The following is a 9,900-nucleotide window of genomic DNA, read 5'->3' on the forward strand; positions in this document are numbered from 1 at the left end:
TGGGTTCGCAAAGAGTCTTTCACTTCTCAGACTGAGGAAGGCAGGAGAGGGAGGAGGGAGATGATAGGGGAAGAGGAGGAGACAAAATTGGATATTTCTTCCAAGCCCTCCAGAGGTCATGCAGACCCTTGGCTCCTTCCACAGGCAGCCCCTCACTGTTGCCCAGCCTTCTGATCCCCACCTTTTCAATGAGTCAATTCTCATTGGAAAAAAAAATGTCCCTTACCTTCCATACTTGAAGTTGTCATCTTCAATTTTGTCCCCTTAATGGGAGTCTTTAACATTTCTTGCCAATGAGGATTAGAGCTTTTCCTTGAAATTTGTCAGATATGGACGTACAAGCTGAAAACTGGAGAAACTTATGTGAAGGATGGGAGCAGGACCCACCCTGGCTCCCTTCTACCTGACAGTGTGAAATCTCTGCCTTATTCCTCTACGTATGGACCTAATTACAGGTCCATTGTATCCGATGTGTGTTTATTTTAAATTACTGTTTATTTTTGGCCATGCTGGGTCTTCCTTGCTGTGTGTGGGCTTTCTCTAGCTGTGGCAAGCGGGGGCTTCTCTCTAGTTGTGGTGCCCGGGCTTTTCAACGCGGTGGATCTCTTGCTGCAGAGCACAGGTTCTATACACTCAGGCTTCAGTAACTACAGCATGAGAGCTCAGTAGTTGCAGCTCAAGGACTTTTATCACAGGCTCAGTGGTGCATGGGCTTAGTTGCCCCTCAGAATGTAGGATCTTCCTGGACCAGGGATCGAACCCATGTCCCTGGCATTGGCAGGCAGATTCTCAACCACTGGACCACTAGAGAAGTTGTGTATGTGTGTTTTTATTGATGAATTATTACTCTTGGGGGAGTTTTTAGTCATTGGTTTGTTGGAAAAATGATAATGTAGCTCATGACCAGAACTTAATTTATGACTTTTGGGTAAGAGTGCTAAATTGACATTAGAGTGAAGATTGCAGGAAGAGGTAAAGGTGTCCATTGAAGGTGAAGGAGGGAATTTATCTTCCTAATATTGTCACCCTGAGCACAGAGAGCCCAATCTCAATGTAGCAGTGAATTCTCAACCTTTCCCGTTCTAGTATACATACCTACCCCCTGCAGACTCTTCGTGAACAAGGCTATTGACTTCCTACCAAGTTCATGGTTGTCAAAAAAAAAAAAAAAATTCAGCAAGATTCTCCCCTAGACCAAACTATAAAATTTAAAACCATATGCTCCCACTCAGCCTGAAAGCATAAATTAGAATCAAGGAGATATGAGACTAGATGTCTTTCTTAGCATCGTAAAGCCTGGCCAACAAAAGAGAAATAGCAGCATTTGGATAATATGACTTTGCAGTTATTGAACAATTTTATGATTCAAAAATTTGAAAACTGTAGCATTCCTTTACTTAGTTACTAGGGAAATTCTAAAATCTTTCCTCAGGGCTCCCCTTCCTCCACCCTGACTATGGTGTTCAGGATGAATTTAACAGTCTATAATAGTCTTTATGTATATCAGACTCCAGCACTGGAAAAAAAAAAAAAAGTTAGTTGGATGGATCTTATCACTGATTAGGGGGTAAACTGACCACTTTTTGAAGGTGATTTAACATTTCAACCCTTTATGATGTCATTGGGTGCCCCAGAAAAGATAATTTACTAAATGGTACTTTTGTAACTTAAGAGAATTAATGATCATCAAAAGTGAGTAAATTATTCCTTTTTCAGTTTTAGAATCAGGTCTAATAGAATTATATGTGAGGCCATCCACCTTTCAAAGGGATTTGATTTTATGTCATTTCAGCGACTTAAAAAAATATCATCTGAAGAGCAAAAGAAAGCCTGGGGCTTTTGATTTGCCTGTTGTACGTTTTCAGACACATCTACAGAAGGAATAAGAAAATAGATTTTTTTAAAATTTTAAGCTGAATGTGAACCTTCCCTTCTCGTATTGTCATTTGAGAATCAAAAATATCATTAAGACTCTCATGCAGAAGCAGTGCAACTCTTTACATCAAACAATAAAAATAATTACAATAATAACAGATATATTCCTTTTGTATAACATTTCGGAGTTTATGAAATGCTTTTCCATCCCACTGCCTCGCAGTGTCAATTATGAATTAGCTATGAAGAACTTTTTTATTTTTCTAGTCGATATGGAAAGATTTTAGCTGGGCATGAAAAAACATTCAGCTTTCACAGTGGTAAGATGCTGGCATGGTTTACTGAGAAAGACTGTGGAGCCGTCATTATCTTTGATACTGAAAGTGAAAGTGAAGTCACTCAGTCGTGTCCGACTCTTTGCCACCCCATGGACTGTAGCCCACCAGGCTCCTCCATCCATGGGATTCTCCAGGCAAGAATACTGGAGTGGGTTGCCATTTCCTTCTCCAGGAGATCTTCCTGACCCAGGGATTGAACCTGGGTCTCCCGCATTGGAGGCAGACGCTTTAACCTCTGAGCCACCAGGGAGCAAAGTATGTTTAGAGATCACAATTAAATTTGCCTCTAACCCGATTCTTGGGGTCCAGGAAAAAAGGTTGTTGCTACTTTTCTCTTTTTCCTAGAAGAATGTTCTACCTTTCCATCAATAAATATATATTCATAAGGCAAATATTGAATCATATCCAAAATAGATAAAGTACAATAAATATGGTCCCCCGCTCTTTTTAAAATTTATTTTACTGAAGTATAGTTGATTTACAATGCTGTTAATTTCTGCTGTATAGCAAAGTGATTCAGGTGCAAGTGTATATACCTTTTCATATTCTTTTCGATTATTATTTATCACAGGACATTGAATATAGTTTCCTGTGCTATAATAGAGTAGGACTTTGTCTCCTTTTTAATATTTGTTCAGATATTTATCTGCTTGCCTGGGTCTGAGTTGAGGCATTCAGGATCTTCAGTCTTCCTTGCGGCACGTGCCCTCTAGTTCCCTGACCAAGGACTGAACCTGGGCCCTGCATTAGGAGGGTGGAGTTTTAGCCACTGGACCACCAGGGAAGTTCCCAGGACCTTACTGTTTATTCATCGCCTATATAATATTGTAGTTCTCATCTCATAATCTCAAATTCCCAATCCATTCCTCCCCTTCCCATCCTCCCCCTTGGTAACACAAGTCTCTTTTGTCTTTATTTATTTTATTGACGTATAGTTGATTTACAATGTTGTGTTAATTTCTGGTTCCCCTCTCTTTGGTATCATTTGATTGGGCTTCCCTGGTGGCTCAGCTGATAAAGAATCCTCCTACAATGCAGGAGACCTGGGTACAATCCCTGGGTTGGGAAGATCTCCTGGAGAAGGGAATGGCTGCCCACTCCAGTATTCTAGCCTAGAGAATTCCACGAACTGTATAGTCCATGGGATCACAAAGAGTCCGACACGACTGAGCAACTTTCACTCACTCATTTAATTTGCACACATTTCATTTTTTATTATCCTATTAGTTTTCTGTTAATGTCATGTGTGTGAGTTTCCCCAACTTGATTGAAAACTTTTAATGAAACTCATTCTTGGAGTCACTTTTGTACTCTCCGGAGGGATTATTACATATAGGACATTTAAAACAGTTTAATTGATCCATGATTGATACTGGGTTGGCTAAAAAGTTCATTTGGGTTTTTCCATAAGACGTTACAGAAAAACACAAATGAACTTTTTAACTGATCTAATATAATCCCAGCCTAAAGACAATAGAGAGAGGAGATCAGTGGTTTCTAAACTTGAGCCTGGATCAGAATCACCTAGAAACACAATTCTAGGCTCCACCCCAAGAGATTTTGATTTAGGAGGTATAGAGTCAGGCTGATAATTTGCATTTCTAATAATTCCCAGATGATGCTGATGCTACAGGTCCTGAGACCACACTTGGAGGATCATTGCGTTAGATTCATGTGTAAAGTTGCCTCCAAATTTTATTTGATGTCCCAATGTCTAGTTGGGAAGCCCTGTAAGAGCACAAAGCAACATTATTCATAGAAACAAATGTCATCAAGAACTTACTGCTAAACCCACAAAAGACCTAAAAGAAATCCAGCTGAGCTGCAAATATACCAAGCTATACGAATGAATAACTCTAACTGATTAATGATAATGATAATTTTCTAAATGAGGATATATCCCACATCATTAGCACAGCTATTACCCAACTTATGAATGGATCATATTCCTCTGTTTATTTGGACTCTGTTGTATTTGGAACTCAAAATGTGTTTTGCCACAGAAGAACTATGAGAAGCAATCCTAACAAATGTCTCACTCATAATTCTCCTGAAGATAGTTCTAACAGTACCACAGGTCCTAACCCTGGGTTTCTAAGGGGACAAGTTTAGGGGTACAGCTTTATATCACTGCCAACTGAAGAGGGTACCCAGATAGAAGAGCAGCGAGGAAGGGGTGGACATTCCACTTTGGACATGCTGAGTTCTTCGGCCCATCCAGCTGATGGTCACTGTGCACAGCATTGTGGGTATATCCACAGCCCCGCTACAGCCAGCTCACAAATTCCATGTGCTCTCCCCATTTGTCAGCCAGTGACGAGGGGAACTCAAGGTGCCTTTCTTCCATAACTGGGTCAACAGCACAGCCCACCGGGGCTGCTGAGTCCAGAGAGAGCTGCCTGTCCATCCTGAGGCAGGGGGGCGGGGAGGTGCGGGGACAGGCTTCCCACGTGGCGCTAGTGGTAAAGAACCTACCTGCCACTGCAGGAGACGTAGGAGACACGTAGCTAGGATTTCATCAGGAGACAATGGGAAGGAGCCAGAAAAGGCTGAAAGAGTGGCCCAACTGTAGTGCATGCCCGACCCTGAGGGAGGCAAGGTTGGTGGAAGCCTCTCAGACCCACGTGGAAGCTCTGGGTGGTCTTTGAGTGAACTTGACTCCCAGAGCTGCCCCGTGTCTCCCAGGAACAGACCTGCCTTGACACTCCTCCTGTGCTCAGTCTGTGGCTGGGAACAGACAGTGTGAAGTGTCATCTGGATCACGCACGTGCAGATGGACTTCAGAGCCTGGCCACTGGGGACCCTTGGTCACTTGTGGCCCCTGTCCTGGGCTTTCTGCCCGGTGTGTTTCCTTCACATACACCAATAGCCAGAGCGTCCTGGGTCAGTGAAAAGTTGTGCTTTGCGATGGGAATGGTTATTAAAGCCAAAAAAAAAAAAAAAAAAGGAAAAGAAAAATGCTTCATTATCTTCAATACTTTGAAAGTAGAGAGCAGAGACCATTAAAATCTGCCATGATCTGAAAATTTTACTTTAAGCCTACAGTTTCAGCCTGTCTGTCCCTCTGGACTGGTCTTAAGAGCTGGGAAGAGGAGCAAAATGATCTGCCTTGGCCTCATTTTTCTCTCAGTGCTTAATGAAAGGGCAACAAAATGCCACGAGCCTGCTGCCAGAGGAAGGGGGAGGACGGGGGAGGGGAAGGCTGGAAAAAGCACCAACTGAATAATTGCTACTTCATAGTCAAGAATTGGAAATGCATTTTTTTTTTTTTGATGGCTAAAATTTTCATTCTTTTGACCTAGAAAAAAAGTCTTGGCCTTTAAATGTGGAGCACCTAATTTTTCATTTTATAAATAATCTGTGTTCCATTCCACTGGCTGGAACGTGCGATGATGTTTAGAATACCAGCTGCCACCTAGCGATATTCCCAAAGTTAAATATACATGTATCATGCTGTATTTTAAATTATGTAAATAATTTGCTTTCTTATTTCTGATGTAGAATTGGAGAAATGAGAGTTTACAGTTTTCAAAACCCAATGACTCTTGTCTTTTTGAGACTGTTTGTGGGAGGTGTGGGTGCATGGGGCTCAGAAGTTCTTTTAGATGACTTTTGAAAAGCTGAACTAATGCAGAAGTTCCCATGATGGTGCAGGCGTATTGTATTCTAATTGTAGGGCTCTTCACACCCTGTTCCTTTAGGCTTTAAATAATGTGTCACAAAATGACAACCTATCCACGGCTTTTGCTTAAAACATGATAAAAGCCATTCAGGCATCAGAGTGGGGCAGTTGCTGACTGTTCAGTATTACTTTTCTTGGTAAAGAATACATAGATTAAAGGTCAGGCCCTTATGGTAACCGATGAAGTTGCTAATTGTGTGGTTAAGGAGATACACTTCTAATGACTGGAGTTCAAATTAATAACAAGATAATGACTCTAAGAATGAAAGACCGGTTTGTTTTTTTTTTGTCCCTGTTCAGAATGAAAATACATTAGACAGTTCTAATAATACACAAAGGAGATGAACAAAGAACTTGTTTTTTCTGAGAGGAAGAACGGCTAAAATTATGATTACAATGACAGATGGTTTCAGAGATAGTTTCAAAATGTGAGGCTTGGGTGAACCGCAAAAGGCATGAAACAAAATCCAGTAAGTTGCAGGCTAGGGGTAGGCATTCCAGGGAATAGAAACAGGAAGGTGTTTCTAAGAACCATGACTCACAGGGTCTTCCAGTGTTTCAGGATGGTGCATTATCTTATGTGAAGTGGAGATTTAGCTGTTAAGATGTGCAACGCAGGCTGTCCAGTGGTTAAGACTTTGCCTTCCAATGAAGGGGTTGCGGGTTTGATGCCTGGTTGGAGAGCTAAGGTACCACGTGCCTCGTGGCCAAAAAATCAAAATGTGAAGCAGAAACAATATTGTAACAAATTCAATAAAGACTTTTAAAATGATCTACGTCAAATTTTTTAAAAAGGAGGAAAAAAAAGCAAAATCATGGCCTGTAGATGAACCAGTCTATGCCCTTGGATTTTGTAATAATAAGGAACAAACTACAGACATTCCTATTTTGGTACACTTACTGAAACACACACAGTATTCCATGCTATGTCTTTCTGTCTGTCTGTCTGTCTCTCACTCACACATACACTTACAGGCACACTCTTTCCTTCACTCTACCCAAAAAGGAAAGATGCTCTCTCTAGTTCTTTGCCTCAGAATATACATCAAGTAGAAATGCATTCCCTTCAGTTATACATCTATAATGTGTAGTTATTGGAGGTCTATTTGTATAAGATTTTCCCACATAAATGGAGATGTTTATCCTTTGTTGTTGTTGTTTTTCAGTCACTAAGTCATGTCCAACTCTTTGCAACCCTGTCGACTGCAGCACGCCAGCTTTCCTTGTCTTTCACTATCTCCCGGAGTTTGCTCAGATTCATGTCCATTGAGTCAATGATGCTATCTAACCATCTCATCCTCTGCCACCCTATCTTCCCAGTGAAAGATATATACATTTAACGGTCCTATTTTCAATAGGGTGTTGGTTGATGCTCGTGTCATAGATTACCAATTTGCCACCTAATTAATAATTATTGTTTAAATACTTTTTGGGGGTGGGAAACAACTTTCCCCAGCTGCTAACATAGAGTAACAATGAAATTTCATCAAGAAACTGAGTGAGGCAGGCTTCTGATTAAAGCAACATCTTTAGAACAGAATAATTTCCATTTCTGCTATTATTTTTAATATGACTTTAGCTAAAGGATTGAAATGTAATGTTTAGAAGAAAACAGCTGAGAAGGTTCTGTTTATGCCATCTGTTTAGAACAGAAATGTTTTGCTGAAATGTCTTCTGAATACATCCAAACCCCAGTATTCATGTCTTCTCTAAAAACAGGAGATAACTAGCAAGTCCTTGGTTCAAACTGCACAGACAAGAAAGCCTCTTAAAATCACTGTTTTTCAAACTGTGACCCAAGATACTGATTATTTCATACTTTTAGGTGGTAAACAGTAATCATCAAGAATGCCCCCACTTTCTCATTTAGAAAAAGATATCATTCCAGCAGGGTGGAAGCTGTCATCTTGTTTGGTCTGTGACTCTTCTCTTTCCAGATTCTGTTCTTGCATCAGTCACTTGACTCAACTCCTAGCTCCACATTAGCAAAGTGAACCACGTGCAGTTTTTTCACTCCCGAGGTTTTAGTTGGTTTTGTCTACTTATACTCTTCTGTTCACCAAGTCAACTATGTGTTTCTTCACTCTCCTTTTCTTTTTCATAGAAAATTTGAGGTGTGTCTCTTTAGAGCTTGGGAATCAAATAATAAAATAGGGCCCCAACTTACAGATGAACAGATAGATGGAGGGGGTAGTCATTAAGGATCCTGTATTCAACTAGCCATCTCATTCCGTGGAACCAGTGACATCCAATAAGAAGAGAGGTAGCTGAAAATGAAGAGTGCCAGCATTCCAATCCCAGGTGTCCTTCCTTGGGTTCACTCTGTCCCTTGGTGCCTCCACACCTTTCCTTCTCACTCTGGTCTTTGGTATGGCTTTCAATTCCTGCATGCCTTTTTTCTCTGCCTCTTCAAAGAAGAGGCTACCTCTTCCCAATCAAAGGCCACCTCTTACAAGGAGTCCTGCCTGGTCCTCACAATGAGCACCGAGCTCTTCCTCCTGTGTCTTCTCCGAGATGGTTACATTTATGTGAACTCCTCATCCCATATTCTATCTTAAGTCTGGTTCCTTTCCAGATCTTCAGTCTCTTGCTCCAGCTTGTCCACTGTGCCCCATTCTCACACCCCCATGTATTTTTGGCTTCTCTCTCTTTGGTTTTCCCTTTCAGCCTATAAATGTGTACGAAGCTCTGGCATCCTGAAGTTGTCCTATCCTGTGTGTCTTTCCTTTGAAACCCAAGTCTCTTGAAAGAGTCATCAACATGCAGTGTTTTTTACATCCTCATATCTTATTTATCCTGTCTTGTCCCACTGTTACTGCCCCTCTAAAATTGCTCTCATAAAGGTGATCGATGACTTGCTGTTCGTCAAAATGTAGCCCTTGTTGAGTTTTTGTACACTAGATCTCCTTGTGGTACTGATATCACAGGCAATTTCTTGTTTGGGGAAACTCACCCCAGGTTTCCTCAAAGTATGCTCTGGGAAACGTTAGTCTTGGGGGATATGAATAGGTTTTATATAAAACGAGTTCCATGGTCAAATAATTTTAGAAAGCTTTACATACTATGATATTCTTTAAAGATTTGCACTGCAAATTAGCAAGCAAGTGTTAATCTGTAAAACTCATCTTATTAAAATACCAGGAATACTGTTTGGGAAATGCTGCCCGTCAAGCTTGAACCCACCATTGCTGTTCTCTTCTGCTTCCTGGAACCTCTATGGCTCTCAATTCTCTCTTTCTTCCCCTCCCCACTTCAGTATTTCCTAGCATTCTGCTTGGACCCACTGCTTTTCTTTCCTAATATTCTCTCCATGGAGAGCTTGTCCTCTCTGTGGTTTTAAGTACCGCCTACATATTGATGAGTCCCAATATAGGTCTCCAGTTCTGAACCTCTCATCCACTTTAGACCCACATATCCAAATTTCTACCCTATTTCTCCACTTGGATGTTTCTAGATACTTTTTTGACCTTGATGCTATCCAGGCAATTCAAACCCAACTTGTCTGCAATTGATGTGATTATTTCCACTTCCACCCTTCAGTTTTGCCCTGTTTCTGGCCCTGACTATTAGTGAACGGTGTTAGTGAATGACACCCAGAGATTCCTCTTTGCTGGAAAGCATGGGAGTGGAGCTGATCTTGCCCATAACTTCCTCCCAACTCAGTCTGCACTACAAGACTCCCAGCAGGAATGTCAAACAGAGGATGAAATGTTTCTTCAAGAGCAAAGAATACAGAAACCTAGGGAGCTGGCTGGACAAAGCAGAAGACAACAGAATATCCTCCCAGATGGGAATATGACTTCTGGGGCCCCAGCCCCCCAGGCCATGCATCACAGCAGAGTGTCATTCTACTAGGTGGAAGAACTTTATCTGTGACATTTTGAAAGGGTATTAAAATCCTGGCACCCACCCACACTGGGCTCTTCTGGAGACCGTGCCTGTGAGCCTGCCTACTCACCATGTGGAAGAGGCCCAGCATGAGTGGGAAGATCCGCCACCAGCTCT

General features: G+C 41.5%; 1 long non-coding RNA gene and 1 other non-coding gene across 2 annotated transcripts; one reads left to right on the top strand and one right to left on the bottom strand.

Annotated features, from left to right (window-relative positions):
- The first annotated feature begins 1,085 nt into the window (after positions 1-1,085).
- Positions 1,086-5,159, top strand: LOC145531495 (uncharacterized). The gene is made up of 2 exons (XR_014072486.1): positions 1,086-2,361; positions 3,294-5,159. It is a non-coding gene; the product is annotated as an uncharacterized LOC145531495 (long non-coding RNA).
- TRNAW-CCA (transfer RNA tryptophan (anticodon CCA)) lies at positions 2,391-2,463 on the bottom strand. Its single transcript has one exon. It is a non-coding gene; the product is annotated as a tRNA-Trp (tRNA).
- Positions 5,160-9,900: the final 4,741 nt, after the last annotated feature.

Source organism: Giraffa tippelskirchi, chromosome 13, assembly GCF_054371585.1.
Source record: "Giraffa tippelskirchi isolate mGirTip1 chromosome 13, T2T-mGirTip1v1.2.pri, whole genome shotgun sequence".
In the NCBI taxonomy this organism is placed as follows: domain Eukaryota; kingdom Metazoa; phylum Chordata; class Mammalia; order Artiodactyla; family Giraffidae; genus Giraffa; species Giraffa tippelskirchi.